The sequence below is a fragment of the Callospermophilus lateralis genome, chromosome 6 (genome assembly GCF_048772815.1).
Source record: "Callospermophilus lateralis isolate mCalLat2 chromosome 6, mCalLat2.hap1, whole genome shotgun sequence".
In the NCBI taxonomy this organism is placed as follows: domain Eukaryota; kingdom Metazoa; phylum Chordata; class Mammalia; order Rodentia; family Sciuridae; genus Callospermophilus; species Callospermophilus lateralis.
Window position 1 is genome coordinate 152,801,272 of NC_135310.1, and position 20,230 is coordinate 152,821,501.

The 20,230-nt window shown below is 45.2% G+C and overlaps 1 protein-coding gene across 5 annotated transcripts in view; it reads right to left on the reverse strand.

Annotated features, from left to right (window-relative positions):
* Window positions 1-20,127, reverse strand: part of Atxn1 (ataxin 1) — a 384,962-nt gene extending 364,835 nt beyond the window's left edge. For 4 of the 5 annotated variants that reach the window (XM_076859235.1, XM_076859233.1, XM_076859231.1 and 1 more), the window contains exons 1-2: window positions 19,972-20,127; window positions 11,729-11,843 (exon numbers count right to left, since the gene is read on the reverse strand). The gene's annotated coding sequence lies outside the window, so the exon portion shown is untranslated. Of the gene's footprint in view, window positions 1-11,728; window positions 11,844-18,786; window positions 18,868-19,971 lie in introns of those variants that run through there. The other variant, XM_076859234.1, reaches the window with a different exon arrangement.
* Between the last annotated feature and the right edge of the window lie 103 nt (window positions 20,128-20,230).

The following is a 20,230-nucleotide window of genomic DNA, read 5'->3' on the forward strand; positions in this document are numbered from 1 at the left end:
AGGCAGGGAGGACGGACAGATAGGGAACTGACCTGACTATCTTCCCACCCTCGATTGGCAAGGACTTCTCCGAGAAGATGGCATCTGATTTCAAGATTCCATATACAAGACCAATTTAGTTTCCTGACATTTCTGACCTTGCTGACATGGGTGCATTAAAGGAAATAAAGCTCTAAGAAGTGCAACCCTAAAGGTACAGTGGCTGCAAAAGGAGACTCACTCTCCACCCACCCTTCACATTTAGTTGTAAGCACTCCAAACCCATCTAACATCCAAACTTATAATGAAATGTGTCCAGGGGTAACTATGAATGGCTTACACCAAGGGGCTGGACCCCTGTATTTCTTCATCTTTCCAGGCCAAGCTGAAAATTGCCCTATTGAGCCAATTTTAAAAAACAAAGACAAGGTTTTTGTTTTGTTTTCTCTTTATGAATCCAGAGATACCGCTGAAGACATTCCAGGAGTATGTGGACTGTCCAGGAGATGGGAAAGAGAGATAAATGTCAAGTCAGACAGCCAGGGTGACAGTACTGATGATCTAGCCACTGGGACCCAGTAACTCAGTCTCAGAACTCCTAGGTTCTATTTTCTCTTAGAAAACGAGGAGGCTACGCCCTACGCACAGAGTCTCTATGACTATCCACTGAAACGATTTGGCAGGCACTTGAATTCTGAGAGGTGCTGTTATCAGTCGAGGCAGGCCCATGACACACTAGTCGCTGCACGTGGTCTAGATGACTGTGGTGTTTAAGGCTGTAGTTACTAAATCAGAGGCTCAGGCTGCAAAATGCCATCACGAGACAAGGGTAGTTTTGACTAGCCCTCTAAGAGAAACAGGAAACAGAGGACTTTCATCCCAGTGGAGTCTTTGAAGACCCTGGACATTTAAAATGGGAAAGTTAAAAAAAAATTTTTTTTTCTTTTCTTTTCTTTCTTTTTTTTTTTTTTAACAAAATCATTTCCTGAGACTTCAGGGCCAAGAGTTGACTTCAGTGCACCACTTAGAGAAAGAAACTTCGAGATTAGTCAGGTCACCAAATGTTCTCTGCACAGCAGGATAGCAAACAGCCAGTGTTTGTTCATTTCCATAGATTAATGGCCCTCTCTCCAGGGTTCAAAGACATGTGAAGAGTGAATTCCAGAGTCTTGTCTGGGGAGGGCCCTGAAACTACTGGTAAGACCCCAATTCAAGGTCATGTGCAGAAACCAATTTTTCTTCCTTTCAGTGTTGCTTATTGCTCATGTGTGCCCATGCTAATCTCTAGGATGATTGAAATAGATCTACAGTTTCTGGGAGGGAAAAAAAAAAAAGTATCTTCCTCCTTTTATATCTGTTTATTCAGACTGTTAAAATAGTACTGTTCGTGGATGATGCTGAGATGGGAAAAAAATACAACTTGTTCTTTCTGAAGAGTAAAGAAAGGTACAAAGGGTTAGAGAGACTTAAATAGAACAGGGAAGACAAAATAAAACACCAAAATTTGGGCTTAGAGGCTATCAACATATGTCCTTCAAACGCAATGGAAAGCCAGGTTTTAGGGAAGGAGGATTTTAAATAAACAAACAGAACATCTTTGCCAGTGTCAATACAGTCATGGATAAACTTGTTTCATATACCTATGACGATTCAGAAACAGAAAAAAGAAGCCAGACTAAACTGCTATCTTCTGGAGAGTATCAGACCAGGCACCAGGAGGCAGCATCCAAGGGAAAAGGCTCTTTCCCATGTCCCACGTAAAGGGTGTCTCCCCAGGAGTCCCAGGGTGGGGTTGTGGGGACCCAGGAGGCTACAGGGGTGAGGCAGAGATGGAGCCTGGGAAAGGGGAAGAGAAAAGCAAAACAAAATTCACACCACCTCCTTTCACCCTGCCACTTGGAACCTTCCAGAGCACAAGGAGGTAGAGAGGACCGTCTGGCACTTCCCCCTGGGTGCTGCACCCAAGGAGGGAACAGGGCCTCGGTTTCTTCATGTCCCACTCCCGTTTCCATACCTCTGAACCTCCAACAGGGTCCGACATATGGCCCCTCACACCAGCCACCACAACTGGACACCCCTTACCTGCCCAAGGTGTCCTCCATGGGGACAACTCCCACACAAACCCACACCAGACAGAGAGGTGGCTGGTCAGTCCCATTCCTTATGGGCAGTGTCATGCAGAGCAGAGGTTTGAGTCCCCTACCCCTTTCCTAGGGTTCCCTTCCCCACGTGGTACTCCACCCACACCTCAGCAGCCTGGTTCAGAACCCTTCCTTTCTTCCAGACAAAACGACCTTGTGGTATAATTTTTCTCCCCAGGAACTTTCTCCTGAGTGGAAGAGCAGGGTCTCAGGAGGACTTCAGGAGACAGCTCAAGGTCAGAGAACAGATTTTAGAAATGAAAACCTCAAATTCATTCATTCATCCAACATGGTAAGCTGGGCTTCTAAGAATCATCACACAACCGAAATTCAACAGGATTTTTTTCAATACGAAGATAGTTTTAGACGATCAAAAACAAAGCCATTTTTTCCCTGCATTGAACTTCAACAATAGCAGTGTCTCTGTGGTCATGTGTGTAGCATGATAAAGCTCTAAACTGAGCAAATGCAGCATTGCATTGCAGAGAGCTTTTGTTCCACAAAATTCATCCCTGGGCCTCTCTTTACCTGAGCACAGCTTTTTCAACATTTCCATCACTTTTATCACACACTGACATGGTGCATGAAGCCACTCCAACAAACATGTCATTTCTCATTCCTCCGTGGTGGTCCACTAGACCCCACAGGGATCCCAGGCCACAACTGTGTAAGTCATAGGCAAGATCATTAGAGGGGCTCCCATTGAATCTGTAAGCCGAAATTTTGCATGCAAGGGAAATGCCCGTATTTATTGCAGACTGACTGTAAACCAAACGCTGAGAAGAGCAACAACAGGGAAGAGACCCTCCTATCACTGAGCTGGGAAAAGGCTTCATAAAGAAGTTACGGAAGGGGACAGCAGGGACCTTGGGAGTCTGGAACGAGCTGCAAATAATGGAGCCCAAGGAGGGGGACTCTAAGCTGAGACTTTTAAGAACCAAGGAGAGGAAGGGGACACGGCACATCTAAAAGCTGGACACAAGAGAATAGGGCACTTCACAGAGGAAATAATGACGGAGGTGGAGTGGATATAGGCAATGCACATGACAGGGCTGGAGCGATTAGCCAAGTCCCCCAAAACAGGGAGCCAGGTTAAGGACTGGGACATAAAACACCAGGGCAGGAAGTAGGGAGGACCCAGGTGGAAACGTATTTCTGATATTCAGAAATGTTCATTCTGGCTTCAGAGAGGGGACTGGGTTGAACCAGGACAGGGGTACCTACAGAGAGACCATGGAAGAATCAGGTACCTCACATCCCAAGCCACCCTGCCTGGCTCAGCCACTAGCCCAAGTTAAGACTTTGAAGCCAGGCTTCCCCCAAACTTGATGCCCAGGAAAGGGCTCCCAACCTCCTGCCCAACAGCCCTTTCCAGGGATGAGCTGTACCAGGGTGGGGAGTGGGGTTGTATCACCCTGCATCACTCTCTTTGATCCAACAGGGATGGAAACCAAAGCCAAGCAGCTTGTCCCTCTGCAGGGACCCCTGTGGGGAGCGGGACTGTGTGAAGAAGTGAAGTCTCCCACCCAGGGTTCCTGGAGTGAAGGCTGACACACCAAGGCTTTGAAATTCACGCCCAACATTACAGACTTCTCCCAGGGGCAGGAGGCTACCATACACTGTTCCCTGGGCGGGACTCCCTGGGATACAGGGACCCGGAGTGGAGGGCAGAGAACGCCAGCGCTGGACAGAGGAGATGCCACAGCCAGGGAGCTGGCTCGGGGTGGGGTAAGGGTCAAAGAGTGAAGAGCAGGTGGGAGAAGAAGGAAAAGGGGGCCCTTGGGAATAGAAGGATTCCCAGGAGATCTGTTCTCAGCAAAGCCAACCTGCTGGCCACCTGGTAAAGAACCTGGAGATGTCCTTCTACTCCTTCCTTCCAGGGTGGCCCAGCATACAATCTCAAGAAAAGAGAGATCCCTCACCTAAAAACCTGAACTTTTATCCAGCAAAAAGTTTTATTGAAACTTTAAAAAGAAAAAAAAAAAAAAAAAGACCACAAAAATAGCTGCAGCAAATACAACTTTACAAAAAGATTAATATCTAGAACACATAAAGAGCTCAATATACATAGATTAGAAAACATCAAGACTCTCATTTGCTAATTGTGAAGAGGACAATTAGTAAATATACAGAGATGCAAATGTTCTATCTCTGAAAGGGATCAAAGGAATGCAAATCTCAAAACCAAGGAGCATATTAAATTAGCCACACACAAAAAAATGATAAATCCTACAATTAATCAGGTTGAAGCAAGACACGTTTCTATATCATTAGTAACAACGTAAATTGGCAGAGGCCTTTTAGAAAGCAATTCAGAGCAAACTCCTCTAACTCGGGAATACAGCATTCTGCAGTCAGCTCACCCTACATAACACCTGGGCGAATCCACCCGCAGCCTTGGAACAGTAAGCAGTCAGAAGTAAATCAAATGCCAAAACAATGTGGAACTGAAGGCAGAACAACTTGATAGAATCTTTGAAGAGATCGTTTGAATGTCAAACATATTAGTTTAGGTGGCAAATGAAAACATTTATGGGAAGTGGGAAAAAAGGCAAAACTGAAAGTTAAAAAAAAAAGATACATTTCAAATTGTCAAGAACTATAAGACAACCAAGTAAAGTGAGCAAGACTTACGGATCGGATTGGAAGACTCAAAGGGAACTTTTGTTCTGGTTGGCTTCCCTTGGTCATTATAAAGTTTGGGGAATAAATGTTAGACATTAGTATTTCTATCAATCCCGGGGTGGCAAGCACCCTTTTCTGTGAAGTAGATGGACTTGCAGAGGCCGTCATATCCTGATCCTGTCCAAGGCTTAAAGGTGCATTTGGGATCCAAACCCTGCAGCCATGAGCAGCTACTCTCATGCTACCAACAGGGCTCCATCCTTTGTTTTTGCTGGGTTTCCTCCCAGCCCTCAAATGCTGTGGCTTCTCCTTCCGTCCTGTAAGTGCATTTGTTTTCATTGTTAGAGAGGTCCCACCCTCTGCGACACCCACACTGAGCACACACATCATCATTCCAACCATCCTGTAAGACAGGTGTCATCACCCTCCTTTAACAGATGAGGAAACTGAGGACCGCAGATTCCAGAAACATGACCAAGGCCACACAGCTAAGGAGGCAGAGCTGGATTTCAAGCCCCAGTCCCCTCTGATTTCAAACCCTTCACTTTTCCTCACCATTAAATACTGGCTATGCTCCTTCTCTACCGATGAAACAAAGTAAGACAACCAAACACCACAAGACAAAAGAACTCTCAAATGTCACCTCTTCTGTTTGCACTAGCTGCCTGAAGAAACTATTAATAATTACAATGAATCAAGAGGCATCAGTAAAGCTGCTTATAAATTAACCAAAAAGACAGATAACACTGCACACACTAATTGGAAAAGTTGATGCAGAAGAGAAAAGGTATTACCCAGAGACCAAAACCTGCACCTGCAGGTAAAACCAAATGACATCGAAAGGATTTCTACTTACAAATTAAAAGCAGAATATGGCCCTTGATACCACTGCATGGAAGAGCTGAGCTTCTGCACTGCTCTTGCAAAAAATAATTCCACAATTAGCTGAAAGATTCTTTCCAGTTACGACGCATTCCACCTCCAAAAATAGCTGTTGTTTGGGGCAGGGCAGAGAGAAGAGTAAGAAGAGGCAGAGGAAGTATTTAGGTATGAAACTAATAGAGATGGGCTGATAAATGATTTTAGGCACCACTTACGACTTACTCTCTAAATAATGACACAATAAGAGCTAAAGTATAAAGTCTAATTAACTACAAAACCTCAGAAAGTCAAACAAGAGCAAAAGATGTTTGACAGAAGCCAAGGTCTTGGGGGAGCGGAGAGGAAAAATCACAATAAAAATCTATTCAAGGAACTGTAAAATATCACAGGCAGAAGGAGCCCGAGAGATTCTTTCTTGCAACCTCCTTATTTTCTGCAGATGGGAAACTGAGGCTCAGCAAGGTCAGAGTGGGCAGCCCAAGTAACCTGGGCTGTAAACTGTCAGTCAACTGCTTTCTTCTCAACCACACTCCCTCTGCAGCATAGTCGAAAGCTACTCCATTTTGAATCATATTTTTAAAAGAGCATTCAACATTCTAGAAAGATTAAATTCCTTTTTAATAATTTTCCAATGCACGGGGGTACATGTCTGGAAAGAGGCCTGCTTTTGATTCCTCCTGGAAAACTGTACACTGCTCTGTGTTGAACCCAGTACTGAGTGAAATATTAACAGGCCACATAATGGTCCCAGTGTTTCTTTGGGAAAGCTCAACAGAATTCCAGAAACTCGTCCCCCAGGCCGACGGTGGTGTTTCTGGAGCCCACGGTAAACTCCATCCTCCGGCTCAACAAGCCCATCACTGTTAAGTAACTCATCAGAAAATAAAGAGGGAATTACCAAGGGGGAATTGCCAAGCAATTAGTTCTCTGAAGCAGATGACACACAACTGTTGTAGGGAGGAGCTTCCCGGCTAGTCATATGTCAGAGTCAGAGTCTACTAATCTGTAAATAAAAATTCATCACATATGATTACAGCTGTGATGTCGACTGGAGCTGCCAGGCAAGCAAGCGCAGGGGAGTGAATCTCAAGGCCTGTTCTGTTCCCAGTGTCTGTGAAGGGAGAGGCTCTGCAGGTAAATACGAAAAAAAAAAAAGAAAAGAAAAAACCCAAAAAGCAACAACAGTGAAATTGACATCAGAAAGTCAATCCGGGGTCCCCTGTGCTAGCTGAGGAACGTGACCTTTCTTCCTCCGGACTGGACATGAATTGGCTAAGATCCCTTCACTGGTCCAGGGAAGGGGAGAAAATGAGGCACTGGGAGAGGCAGGCAGGGGGGATGGACGATCTGAGCTTCCCAAGGCCACCCCACTGCGGCCTGAGCTCCCTCCACTGCGCGTCTTCCCCTGGGAGCCTGCAGTGAGGGCCACACCACCACCCAGCACACCACACGGGAGAGAGAAAGAGTTCGCGTCTGCCAGACCTTGCGCGCTGAGCGGTGACCCAGAGAAGCTCTTTTAAAAGTCAAAAGTTCATCGTCTCCCTGGGACTCTGGATGCCAAGCAACATCTGGAGCCAACTTAAGCCAATCTTCTGAAGCAGATAAGCATATTGCCTGTGTCATCCTTTTCTCCCATTAATAATGACTGAAAGTGCGTAGGAATCTCAGGGAGGAATGAGGAAGAGGGAAAGAAGTGGAGGAGACTCTACATGACAGCCTGAATCCGAGAGCCTGTGGGTGACTCTGGGTGGACAGGCAGGCAGGCCTGGAAGTGGGAAGCTCCTGGCCCAGGAACCCTTCCCCGGGCCTGACCTTTGAGGGTACACTAGACCTGGGTTACGCTTCTCTGAATCTTACTCCTGGCATGCCCTGCCTTGTGTATCTGCCCATTGCTTCTTATAGACAGGCTCAGAGCTTGGGAGATGATCTATAGCCAAAATCAAGAGGGTAACTGGGATCCCAGCATGACCATAATCACTCAACTCCTGGGCCAAATGGGCAAGTTACTCACCCTCTCTGTGCCAGTTTTCTCATCTGTGAAATGAGGATTAAAAGAGTGCCTGTAAGAAAGGGCTACAGTGATGATTCCGTGGGTGACTATTCAGAGTAATAATCGTGAACAACTGATCATCTCTGCATTCTCTTTCTCCTAATCCTCCTCTCTGAAGAAAGGTAAATCACTGCCTTGACTCTAAGCACCAGCAGAGAGTACAGAAACCTACCTTAATAACTCAGGCCAAAAAAAAAAAATCTTAGCTAACCCTCAAATTGGCCCTAACTACATGAACACAGACTGCTCCCTAGCACCCATGGAACCAGATCCTTCCAGCCTTCTCCTCCCCTATGAGCCATGAAACCTTAGACTAGCTTTCTCCCCAGAACTAAGGCTCACCCATTCTGTATTTCCTTACCTTCTACAAAGTATAATTTAAAAGCCATACTGTTCAAAGAGCCAGGTCTAGAAGTTTGGTGTCTCTACCTCCTTCCCCTCTTTATACATATGCATTCATATATATATTTAAGTCTGCAGAAAACCTCTGGTAAGTCCTCTAATGTTCCAAAACACACCCATATTAATGGGATTTATCAAAGTACCGTAAACGAATTGCCACAAAGGAACAATTGCTACAGAGTCAAGCAGACAGCACAATGTCATTTACGCACATCACAGGAGATGAGTGAACCCACGGTGCAGGAGATCAAAGGAAACCCTGGGACTGTTGTCTCTACGTACAGGGCACCACTGAAAATCTTCTTCATGAAACTGTTTAGGGGGAAATAGAAGAATCATTTGTTTAAATGAAAACTCCCGCGCGTGCTGAATTTCAAAAACTGCGCGCATTTTCACACACTCGCATGTTAGACGCAGCTGAAATTACTTCCAGTTCCTATATTTTTTTGAAGGTCTTACAGGAATAAAGGTCTTGCTGAGATTTCATTGAGTGGCAGTTCAGCTCTTGGTTTCCAAGGTGCCCAAGCTTTGGGGGGAGGGAGGGAATCCCCGTTAGGCACCCACACAGCATCCGGGCTCCTCCACCTCACCCTCTTCACCCCAGGTCCTGAAGAGGAGGCTCCGGTGGGCCGTGCCCTCCAACGTCCCAGCCACCTTTCCCTCCACGCATCCTAGGCCACCGTCTGTCAGCCCTGAAATTCAGTCCTCTCCCACCTTGGGTCCAGCTCTGCCAGACACAGGGACTCAAAGCCCAATTTCCAAGATCACTTTTATTCCAAGGACTCCTCCAAATTGACTGCAACCATTCTATTCCCACCCTCCCTACTGTCTGCCTGACTCCAGAAACTCAGATATAGACCAGCACCTGTGTTTCCACCAGGGTGGCCTGGTCAGTAACATACTGAGCACTTGCTGGTGACATCCCAGCCACTTAGAGGGCTGTCCTTGGGCTCCATCCATCACCTCCCACACCAATGCCATCCAGTCCCCCGAGATCAGCCCCAGTGGCCCTCCTCTCCAGCCCTCCCTGGTGGTCCCTCTTCTGAATTCCTCCCCTGTTAGACGTCCCCAGAAAGTGCAACCCACCCACTTCTGCCTTGTGCTCGTCATTTCAGAACATTCCTTCTTTCCCCTGCCTGGCCATGGAGATGATAACCCCCTTCCGGCAGCTCTTACTCATTTCCATTTCTACAGCACCGTGAAGTCATTTAAAAAACACACACACACACAATATGAATAAATGAATGAATCATTTCTTTACATAGATAGTAACTGTGAACTAGTGAGGTCATAACTTGCTATAGCTATATCATATTTATAAAATGACTAGAACCAGAAATAATTGTAATCCAGGCTTTCGTTTAAAAAAAGAAAAAACTTAATGAACATAACTGAGTACAACATGAATGATACCGTTCCCCTGCCCACATTTAGTCATCTGTCACGAGGACTGTAATGAGGCCATTATTTATGCCAAATGTTTAGATAATGCGTATAAGCTTCCTTTAAATGCAATCACAGAAAATGTCAGCCGCTAAAAATTCAAGGTGACTTTGCACTATTTTGTCAGCAATACAATATGAGTCTTCATAAGACGGACTTGCTTATTAGACTAGAAACACGTGAGTCTCTTCTCCAAGAGCTGCACGTGACCCAAAGGTAGGAATTCTTGCTGGTTTCTTCACAATAAAATTCTTGAGATACTTTTTTTATGACCAGCGACTCTCTTTATAAATACCACAGGTTAAAAAAATCATTGCATATTTATTCACCCTATATGCAACTGAGCCAGATTCCCCCAAAACGGCAATGTGAGGATTTTCCTCCTGGCATCTAACTGCTAAATGGGGACACCACTGAGCAGGAAATCAACAGGAAGGCACCCACCCTTCCCATTAGCTGACACCTGTAGCCCTTAAGAAGCTTATCCCCGCAGTTATTCTACATTATTCTCTTTCCATTTAAAGAGCACCTCTCTAATCCACAGCCCATGAAACGTAATAAACCTAGTTCCATAACTCACAAGAATACAATGTCTGTGACAGCTCCCTCTCTCCTCCATCTTGTCCCCCAGAGGACTCTGCCAGCTCCCCTTTTTGAGGCTTAGTGCTTTGTTTTCACTCAGACCACAAATAACCATTTATGCCCACAATTCATCAGTTCATCTTATAACCAAAAAAAAAATGTAATTAAAAAAAAAAAAAAAGCAAAAACATGCATATACATCCAGGGAGTGGTGAAATCCAGAATTTACAATTTAGAAAAAAAATAGAAGGCACACTGGCTTTGCAGAGTTGCAAATGTCGACAGGGTTGGTCCAAAGACCAAGGTCTAGGTATATTTACCTGTTCCTAGTCATGGATGGTCTGAAAAAACAAGCCCAGTACAAGCACCCTGCCCAGAGACAAGTTACCTGCTCACAGCGGAGGCTGATGTTAACAGTCCCCAGCCACTGGCCAAGCACCACTCCACCCACAGTACGTCCATCATTTCCTCCATCCTCCTGGCAGCCCTATGCGCTGTCTGCATCTTACTCACAAGGAAACTGAGGTATGGGAAGGATGCAGGACTGGTCGAGGTCAGAGCAGTGCCTCCCAATTTTAAGCCCAGATGGGCTACTTTCAGAGCTCTGGACTCTGAGAGGCCATGGAATTCATAAGTAACTTAACTGATTTTAAGTGTAGAGAAGGAGAAATGGGGTGAATCCTTCTCAAAATGAACATTCTCAAAAAGCAAATACCCACCTCTGGGCAAATGTGAGGTTTGGTAAAAGTAGACAGTGCTTCTCACCAACTAAGGAAACAGACCGTTCCCAAACCCATGCAGCATCAACACCTGGAAGAGTAATGAGTTCAGGGGACCAGCAGGGAACATTTTGACTCAGGAGTTCCAGGGTGGAGCCCCAACTTCTCCCTAGGAGATTCTGCTGCCTACCCAGGCTTGGGAACCTCTGATCTAGCCTATTTCCACAGATTCCAACAGGACTGCTCCCAAGGCAAATAGAAATTGATCTCCTATTTTCTATTTCACAATCTCTCTGGGTTGCCTACACCTCTGCTGGTCATCTCCTGTTACCCCATGTCCCAGCTAGCTCTGGATTTCATTCATGGCCATACCCTCTAGTTTTCTCCTTAACGAGAACCATGAGTCATCAGCCCTCACATAACACTCTGTGCTGCATGAACCTCCAGGCCAAAAGAATTTACTGTATGTGAGGAAATCAGGAAGTTGTCAAATCCAAACAGTCACAAAGAAATTCAAGATGCAAAAAATACTAGTTGCCAATGATCAAGCAACCAGTTCTGGTTTCCCCTACGTCCGGATTCTAATACAACCAAAACCTAAAATGTGAAAACTGACACTGAAGATATCTGATAGCATAACATTTTTAATTGTCTTCAGGAAAAGTGACAATTAAAATGGTCAGGCTCAAGTCCCAAATGGCAGCAATCTATTGTCACAAAGTCAAATACAGACTTCTTCAGGAACCAAATAATTTAAACCAAACAGAAGCCTTAATCCAAATGTATATATAAAAAAAAAAAATCAGAGCAATTTCTCAATTTCCCACACAGTATAGGTTGCAAAGAAAATGACATTCAACAGTCTACCCTCTGATGGAAAACAAGAAGCTCCACACAACTCTCACCTGACATGCGATGTACTTCCCTGTGGTGGCAGTGGGGGACGAGATTGCTGGGCAAAGAGGGCAGACGGATCTGCAGCTTGAATGGACCACCCTGGTGACTCGGTGCACGATGCTCCTGCAAGGGTCCAGGAAGCACAGGAGAGAAGATCCAAAATGAAAAAAAACAGAATAAACTGCATTTAAAAAGAAGTCCATCTTAGGGGCCTAATATGAATTTTAAGAACATCGGATTTTGCAATTTGTTTTACAACCATTACACAGACACCAGCCGGCTCAAAAAGCAGATCTGGTTTCATTCCCCAAGACTCAGAGGGAAGCCAACACACAGAAAGGACATCCCTTCAGTCGAATTAGAAGCATGATCTCCCCAGTTGAGCCATCCACTGTCACTGTTTTCTTCAACGATTCTAGACAAACATCTGATAAACACACGCTGATACCCACGAAGACTATCAGGTGGAAATGAACATGGACTAAACTGTAATCGAGCCAAAGCCTAATTTTAATGTGGCATATATTATCTGTCAACAGGCAACTTGAGAAAGGATCATGGAAGAACTTAGCTGGTAGCATACGAGTCCAGTGGGTTGCAGAAAAGTAGAAGATGCAGAAGAGCATTTTAATATGTGCACACGTCCTCACGAGACTTTCCACCCCAAATCACTTAATGATTGAATGTATGTCTATGTCATTTTCACTTTACCACAATGCCTCACACATGGTCAGGTAAAAATTACCCACTGTATGATGCAAGAGTGAAGGGTGTGAATGGATGGATGAGAGAAGAAATGGATGCTCCATATACCTTTCCCTCAGGGAGCTTGGTGCCAGTAGTAGTTTTTGGGAAGTAAAGACCTATGCATAAAAATGGAAGAAGTTGAGGGCTTGATCTACTAACATACAATTTATCCCTACCTATTAAAATTATATTTTTAAATACTGGTGATACCCAATTATCCACATTAGAGACAAAGAACCAGTAGCCCAGCTTGATAAAATAATCCCCAAACTAGGAAACCCTGAGCTGATTTACAGTCTTTGATTGCTGGAGCTGATCCGCACATTTGTTTAGGCTGATTTTAAATTTAGTTTGGGTTTCCTAAGCTCACGCCAGGGAACAGTAGGAAGGAGAAGGCCCAGAATTACACTGGGTGTCAGAAAGAAACTATTCTGGAGCTATGAATTTGATCTCTAATGTGAATAATCTGTAAACAGGTAAGTGAGCCAATTATCCTTGGGTACATGGCAACACATCTCAGTAGTCATGATTATTTTCATCCATACACACTCGCTATTTTTAAGAGCACAGCCCAGCTGGAAAGGAAAATAACTTCTATTTCTTTCCAGCACTTTTCAAAGCAATGAATAGTAGCCAAAGTATTCTTCCTTCTAACTAATCCATTCACCAAGCATTTATTTAAGCATCTATTGTATGCCTGGGACTGCCATGCAAAAGAACTTTTGTAGCCTGTGGCTTCACCATGTGAAATCTGTGAATAAAGAAGGAGGAAAAGTTGATGTGGACTCTAGTGTCCTTTAAATCCTTGGAAGCCACAGTCCCTCCACCAAAAAGTCTGTGGAGTTACAAACAGTGGCCAAGTCAAACAGAAGTTCACAAAACTCTCTTGAATCTTAGTGCTTCCTGAAAGCAGAGAGGAAAGTCTTGATTTTACTGGTAACATCTAAAATGTGCTTCAAAAGACTTTGGTAAGCATTTTGCAACAAGCTGCAGGTGCCATGGATTTGCAGGGAGTGCTAGGTGAGCTCACAGTTGGGAGAGTGTTTGCTCGTCTATCGACGTGTATGCACACAATTCTATTTACCTATCACCTGGCAGATAAGATTTTATAGAGTCCAAATTACAGTCCCCTCTCATTCTGCTGAAATGCAGAGAACAGTCAAACGTGATGCAAATGCCATAAAATATTAATTTACTCTCACATTGGTCCACCTGCCTATTTCAAAAGGATCTGTGTTGCTACAAGAGTTGGGGTAACACAGAGAGCTGATGTAACTTGTTACAGTCCATCAGAGGGAAGAAACAGGAATAAACACAGGGTGAATTCGTTGCCAAATCACACCAACAGTATACAAGAAACAATAACCTAGAGGATGTTTTATATGATGATATGCAATACAAGTGGAATATTTACTATTGCAAAAGCACAGTGGAGCACAAAAACCCAACACTATTCATAGTGGAAGATGACCAAGAAAGGTGGCCCCAATAATACAGACATGGTGGGCTATACAGACCAGGAGAGAATGTGGGAGACAGGGCCCAAGCTAAGGGCACAATAAAGGTAACTTTGTTTTACACGGTGTCAGAAATGCACATTCTCTTTGAAGGTCAGAAGCATAGGAGCTTAGCGGTTTAGAGGCTATGGAAGTTGTCCCTCTAAACTTCTTCCTCCTAACTCCCTCCATAAAGAGCACCTTTGACAAAGGAGTTCATCTCAGCTTACACCAAAACAGTGGGGGATCCCTGCACTGTCTAGTCACAAACTCTGATTACACTACAATGAGTATTCTGAAGAGTAGTTTTTAGGTAGGATACAATTTTTGCTTATATTATGGCAATTAGCATTGTTTTTATTACTTCACAAATGGGACTCATTAAAAGTGATAGAAAAATCAATGAAACATTTCTGTTAACATCAAATATATCCAATAAAATGTAATGCTTGTCGCTTTTTTGTTTATAATAGTTTGAAACATGTTTTGTACATGTGGGGTAGTGGTAATATGCAGTATAAATATCTATAGTACATCAGTCTGAAAGACTCAGATTTATGAGGATCATTAAATATATTGCTAACTGGTAAAGACCAAATAGAATTATATAATATGAATATGATTATTAAAGAAGGAAAACAATTAAAAGTTTCTACAAAAACATATGGTTCACCTTACACAATATTCTTTTCCTTCTGTAAATTTTAAGCATTGATATTTTTAAAAACCTCAATCTAATTACAGCTTTCAGCCAACATTTTTAAAAAAATTATAAAACTAGCACCCTATATATTCAGAATTATATTATAGCTTTTTAAAGAAAATTCAAGAATAAATATTTTCTATTAAACTAAATTAAGTGAAACTAAAATGTGAACAGGACCCTTGATGACTCAAAGAGTCATATCTTAAAAACAAAAGAAGTGTGACATGTAAGTCCCGGGTCAGAAATCACTACTTGTCTTGGCATTTCTACAACTTATTGTTTTCAATGCAGTTTTAAAAATAAGAAGGGACTGATTCTGACTTACCTTGGAAGTACGACCAGAATGAAATCTTCATTCTGGTCATACTTCAAAGTATATTAGCTACTGGTCTAAATGTTTCACAGGAGCCAAACTATTACATTACTTTGAAAATGTAAAGCAATGTCCATCAAATAATCTCTCTTTCCCTAAAAAAGATAGTCTGTCTTGCTGCACTGTGTCGCTTTACCTAAGCAGACAGTTAGTTAAGCTTTGCAGAGTCTAAACTACATTTTCTTTCAGATGGCTTAAAGAATTCACAACTGGGCTGGGATGTGGCTCAAGCGGTGCGCTCGCCTGGCATGCGTGCGGCCCGGGTTCGATTCTCAGCACCACATACAAACAAAGATGTTGTGTTTGCCGAAAACTAAAAAATAAAATATTTAAAAATTCTCTCTTTCTCTCTCTCTCCCTCTCTCACTCTCTCTTAAAAAAAAAAAAAAATTATAAAAAAAAAAAAAAAAGAATTCACAACCACTCCTGCATTCACCTACTTCCATGAGTTTCAGGGTTTTAGTAAAACACAGTTATTGACTAACTTCTAATGGGAAACAAAGTGAGCCTGGTGTTAACAATGTGTTAGTCATCAGAAACTGCCATTCAAGGTATGTGCAAAAGCAAAATCCACTTGACATTTCAGAATGGAAAAAAAAAAAAAGAAAGAAAGAAAGAAAGAAAGGCACCACATTACTCAGAAAGAATGTGAGTCCTTGAACTCTATAATGACAACAGAAACAGGAGCCATAGAAATGTTTACTAATTTTTTAATAATCTCTTAAAGCTGGACTTTCCCAGGACTCCCAGACAACTTAAGGTATGTTGAAACTTATGGCTATCCTCAGACATTTGACATATAACCTACCAGCTAAAGAGATTTTCTTTAATCTTTCTCTAAAAGGCAATTTAGAGGCCTGAAGCCTAGTGATAACATTTCTAAAAAACTGCTACTTCTGTTTACCAAACCCCTTTAAAACGAAATCTAGAGAGAAAAATATGGTCTTACACAGTTCTCAATTGAAAGCAAACATTTCTCATATTTTTTAGCATGAATTTGTTTGTGTACTGAAAAACGACAAGTACACGTTTTATGGCAAGTAGAGCAATTTTCTGCATGCTGCGAAATAGAATCCAGGACCTCTAAGGCATTGTGTAACACTTAAACTGTGCCTTATTTTATATCCTCGCTTCTCCTGTATCTACCTCCCAGAAACAATAGCTCATCTTAACCACAGCAGAGCTTCATCTGACCAGTCATAGTGAATTTACCAACCACGTAAACTCATTAACCGGTAGAAACTCATAAACCCACTGTGAGGAGAGTTGAGTAGCTCTCAGTCCTGGGAGAAGGACGGGAGGGTACGATTTACCACTTTAGCTAGGCAGCCATAAAACTGTAAATGGACTAGCAGGGTCACCACTAAATCATCACACTATTATTCTCAATTATTGTTTCTTTCAAATATTACAGTTATTAAAATATTCCTCCTTATTTGGGCTGCCTGAACAGCACAGAGCTTCAATAACTAATGCCACTTTTTGTTTTTTTTTCCATATTATTATTTTTCTTGGTTTAGCAGTCTTTAAAAGGGGGTGACCTAATGCAAAGACCAGAATTCTGCTCATTAAATTATATCCTAAAATAGAGTGCAACTGGTTTATGTGTAAAAGCACCACACATTATCAGTCAACCGGATGTAGGCTTCTATTGTCTTTCTCTCAACTGAGAAAATAATTATTTTTAAATTACTATTAAGGTTCACAGCCAACAAATCCAAAGGAAGAATGAATACATTCAGCCTGCCTGCTTACTGTCAGTACCAGCTTTTTTAATAATGGCTATAAAACTTTAAGATGTAACAAGAGGGATATACTTATTCCAAATAAGTTACATCCCCCAAATAAAACCTTTAGAAAGCCAGCCAGCACAATAGGCATCTGGGTTCCAAAGGATGGGTGTTTTTCACACTTGAAAGGGTTAAGGGCCTGGAAGGCCCAAGGCACTAGACTGCAAAAGAAAGGTTGCTTTAGTAAGCTCTGAAAGGTTTCTAACAAGTACCAAATACTTGTTGATCTGTTCACAATAAACACCAGCAGGATTGTCAGGCTCCTTTCACTGTCTGGGGAGATGCATTTACATACTGTACCCAGTAAGAACAGCTTGTTGGTATCCTTTATAAAAGTTGAGTAGAAGCCTCATTCAGTGTCTGCCATCCGAATGACTGAAAGAAGATGCAATTGAAATAGTGAAGTCTCTCATCTGGCTTGGGCAGCATAAATGCTGTGCATAAAACACTTGGAGTAGTTCAGGCAAACCCACCTGAATGGACGAGGAACACTGTCTGTTGCCATGGCAGCCTGATCTAATTACATGAGTGATCAGGGCTGGAGTAAGTGCAGGGAAAACCTACACCACTGACACCTACCTGCATGATGAGAAAGGCAGGCAGGCAGGAGGTTCAGGGGAGCCCTTCAACCTCTGCTTTATGTGGAAGGTGGCATTCAAGCCCACTTATTTGCAGAGCTGCTAAAATATTGACTGATGCACGCACAGTTAGAGGACAATCAGAGGAGATTAAATGCCACTGCATTAGCAGTAATGTGCAGTCCCTTTCCAAGAGTTCATGTGTTGGATTTTCTCTTCCACCTCTCCCTTGGCTTCCCCAGGCATAGCTTCATTCCAAAAAAAAAAAAAAAAAAAAAAAAAAAAACTTAGGTATAAAACTCCCTTTACCCTTAAATAAACCAGAGGGTGGGTTTAACAGGGTCTTCTAAGAACTGCAAGTCCTTTCAGAAACCCAAACACAAGTGACTTAGCTAACATTGTTGAAAAAGTAACCCATTCTGCCTAAAAATAACCAGCAAGTAACTACCCACTGCTGTATGCAATATATAACGATGATGTTTAAATATTAAGAACAGACTGCATTATAAAACACAAATGTCATTGAGATGTGACTACTAGATTGCCAAGGGAGAACTTATTTGCATACACACATTCCCATGCATGCACGACAGGATGTGAACGGAGAATGCCACTCTAAGGCATTAGTTTTTATTCTGTGGGTGTAATAGGGTCTTCTAATTTTGCTAATTGTATCCTGTGGATCTCTCAGGGAAGCTAAGAATCTCTTCGGGGACAGAACCAGTTTGGAGGAGTCCCTACTGCACAACATACGGTAAACAAAATAAAAATAGCTTGCCGTTCTTGTTAGCCACATCGCGCATTATATAACCGGCTTCCGACTGGCTTTTTTTTTTTTTCCCCCTCCGCCCTTACTACTCTTCAGTAATTTCCCAATCTTCCCAAGTATTTATATTACCCTCTTATCTGTAGGATTATATACCGAGAAAGCAAAACAAAACAGAGCAGCCACGGGATCGAACCGAACCCCACGGTCTTAGAAACTGATTTTCTGTTTTGTTTTGTTGTTTTCTGGCAGTCTTGATCCCCACCCTCCTTCCACCCCCCATTAAGGTTCTTGCTCAACCACCCTAGAAAACCTGAATTGTTTCATCGCTTCCAGTCAGTCCCCTACGTGGTCTGCAATAAAATGAAAGCACAAGCCACAGAGTTTAAGAAGGCGGCCTGAGGGCGGGGGGGGGGGGGGGGGCGGCTAAAGAGGAGATCGAGGCGCTGCACTGTCCAAGTGGCCACCGAGGGACCCCTCCACGTCGCGACGGCCCTCGCCCCCCGCCCCGGCGCGCGCGCGCATACACACACACACACACACACGCGCGCGCACACATACACACGCGCACTCACTCACACACTCACGCCGCGCTCAGACACCGCCTCACCTCTCGCTCCGCCCGTCCGGCCCGGGTCCCTGCCCCCTGCGGGACCGGCCTGCGCGCTCGGCTGGAACCACGTAGGAGGCGGCGGCGGCGGCGGCCGCCGCGGGAGTGGCGGAGTCTCCGGCTGGCCCGGAGAGAAGGAGCAGCGGGGCTCCAGGGCGCATCCCAATCCCCGCAGCGCCTCCTCCGCCGCCGCCGCCTCCTCCTTCCCCTCCTCCTGGCTTCATTCACCCTTCCAGTCGCCGCGCAGCCGCTCACTCCCGGTGAGGGCAGCGCCTGCCGCGGCTCCTCTGCTCCTGCCTCGGGCGCTGGCGGGGGCGCCTGCCCGGGCTGGGGCGCTCGCGGGCTCCCAGCTCCGGGCGGTGGCGGCGGCTGCACATGATCAGGAAGCGGCCGCACCAACAGGGCGGCGGTGGCGGCGGCAGCCAGGGCCGCCACTGCCCCTCCTGCCGCGCTCGGGCACCCGCACACCCCTTCCCCCGCGCGGCTGCCCCTCTGGGTCCCACGCCTGGCATCACCGAGCGCAAAGTCCCGGTCGGATGGCCGGCTCAGTCCCCTCCGCTGCCGAAAACCCGGGGAGGCCGGCCTCCGCGCAAAGACCCCGGCCCGGGGCGCCGGGGCCAGGTGACCACCCGCAGGGAAGTCCAGCCCTCCCCGAGTCCCAGTGGTTCTCACCGCCCCCACCGGGGAGGGGGAACGCGAAGGAGACAGCGCGACCCCCGGCCGCCGCCGCCTCCCCCTGCGCCACCGGGAGGGAGGAGGACATGGCTCTCCGCGCTCGCGGCCGGACCGGCAGCCGCCGGAGCGGGGCGCCGCCGCCGCTCTCCTGTCCGCGCCCCCCGCCCGGGCGCGCCCCCTCGCCCGACGGGCGCCCACCCGGGCCTTGGCAGCCCCCCTGCTGGCTGTCCCTGCTCCCAGAGTGGGGCATCGGCCCGGGAGGCTGGAGCCGGGGACTGTTGTATGTACACACACACACACACACACACACACACAACACGACGCGTCGGTTTCCTTCGCTCCTCTTCCAGCTGTTTTCCGTGCAGCCGATTGGGATTTGGGGTTTGTTTGCTGGTTGTTGCTTTTGCCCCTCTCGGGAGAGCGGGGTGGGGGGGTGATTTTAATCTAAATAAGGGGAGAGGGGGAGGGGTAGAGAAAGAATCAGAGGAGGAAAAAAAAATAGCCACTTACTGTAAAGTGTAAATAGATCTGGGGTTGCGTGGGGAAGGGGGGACAGAGGGAGAGAAACAATGTCTTGCGGCTGCTGTCGCTCTGGAGGCTGCTCCACGGGGCTTGTTTTGGATCCCCCTGCAGTGAAACAGGTCCTGTACGGCTCCGCCACTGTAGTAGAAATGATGTCTGCGGTATACTCTGCTCTCTCCTCCTCCTCCTCCCCCTCCTCCCGCTCCCCTCCCCTCCCTCCTCCCTGCGCCCGCCCTCCCTCCCTCGC